Source organism: Mytilus trossulus, chromosome 8 (assembly GCF_036588685.1).
Source record: "Mytilus trossulus isolate FHL-02 chromosome 8, PNRI_Mtr1.1.1.hap1, whole genome shotgun sequence".
In the NCBI taxonomy this organism is placed as follows: domain Eukaryota; kingdom Metazoa; phylum Mollusca; class Bivalvia; order Mytilida; family Mytilidae; genus Mytilus; species Mytilus trossulus.
Window position 1 is genome coordinate 77768895 of NC_086380.1, and position 2048 is coordinate 77770942.

Below are 2048 nucleotides of genomic sequence, written 5' to 3' on the forward strand. Positions count from 1 at the left end.
TAAACATTTATAACAGAATTTTGGTAAAAAAAAAATCAGATTAATTTTCTTTTTCCTTTGTAATATGTTGTCTTATTATTATTTGGCTTTTAAATAAATATTATTCCAAATGTTTCATAATAAACATTTATATAATTCCAATAATTTTAAGTAATTATTTAGTCAACACAAACGTGGCTTTGGCACTTTAAAGTGTGAAAATTAACAATATTTTGAATAAATAGTTTATCAAGTTTATTGGACTAACAACTATTTATATTTGAAAAATAGTAAGAGATGTGAAAATAAAGAGGGTTTTAACCTACGCGAAAAGCAAACCTCTCTGATTGAGAATTTAACGTCCAGTGGAAAATTTAATATTTTTTTCAGAACGAGAACCTGTTTGATATAATTATGAATCCTGGTTTGTAATAGACCAACACGCTAAGCTGGATTTTTATCATGCTAGTTTAAAAGGTATCATGTACAAAAGGAAGACATTTGATCCTACAGCTACCAGGACACTTGTTCTGATCAGTACTAACTCTAACTCTTACTCCCAAAGGCTGTATTCTTAGTGGGAAAAAAGCAAATACCAATGTTCATTTATCTCCTCTCTCCGTACATGATTGAGAACAGTATTATCTGGTGATCGTAAATATGTGTCCGCTCTATTTTTATTCAATTTATGTGCATTTTGTTTTATGGTCTGTGCGTCCGTTTATTGTTCATTCTTCCCTCTGTCCCGCTTCAGATTAAAGTCTTATGTAGTTTTTGATGAAGTTGAAGTCTAATCAACTTAAATTTTTGCTTCACATGTTCCCTATGATATGATCCCTCTAATTTTAATGCCAAATTATATTTTTGATCCCAATTATATGGTCCTCTGAACATAGTTCACACAATGATAGTGCGAGTGGGGTATCAGTGAACTAGACACATTCTTGTGGTTATATATATTTCTTTTTGTATCCATCCCATGAGTTATGACTTTTCCCACTGACTTGTAAAGTTTGTTCTTATGTTGTATTGTTTCACTACTGCCCAATGTTGGAGAGGATTGTGAACCTTCTAACATGTGTAAATCTCCCATATGTCGTATGTGTCTGTCACAAGATAGGAGCCCGAAATTCAGAGGTTTTCATTTGTTGATGAATAACCTATTTGTTTTTCGTTCATTTTTCGTATTCAGTGTTGACTGCCATACAATGACAAATAGTTATTAATTTGTGTGTCATTTAGTCTCTTATGAAAAGTTGTCTCAATGGCAATCATACAACATCTTCTTTTTTGTATTGTACATTTGATTTAAAAGTAACCCTATCCTCCACATTTTTAATCTGCATGTCTTATCAGTATTTCTTTATTTGACGAGAAACATGGTTATGTTTGACAAAAGTGGTGTATAAGCTAGTGGTTTCACATCATTTTAACTCAAGTGGATATTTATCTCATTTGCAATCATGTCACATCTACTTCTTTTCATAATAATCGACAGTTTTCACTGCTCAATCTTGCTCAAATCCATATAATGACCACTTTTTTTTTAAATTTGATCTTAGGGACTAAAATTATGATGTCCTGAAACTAAGCATCACTGCTTTTAATTGGCTACTAGCATCACTGCTTTTGAATGGCTACTAGCATCACTGCTTTTGATTGGCTACTAGCATCACTGCTTTTGATTGGCTACTAGCATCACTGCTTTTGATTGGCTACTAGCATCAGTGCTTTTGATTGGCTTTGTACAGCTCGATCTACAGTTTTTTATGTAGTGTTTTAAAGATTGATGTTTTTGTTCTATGATCTTTTCCCTGTTTTTCATTTATTTAACATGATTTTGTTGGTAAATTTTTGAGAGTCATGAGTTATGATTTTTCTTTTAATATTTTTTGTCTCCTTTTCAATATTTTCTATTGAACCTGTTTTTTTGGATCATTGAAGTTAAAACTAATACTCAAACCATTTAAATGAATGAAGATTTTTATTATGCAATCTTTAAAAACGAGATTTTTCTCAATATTGCAAAAATTAAAATAGCATTTTAGTCTATATTGACAAAATTGCAA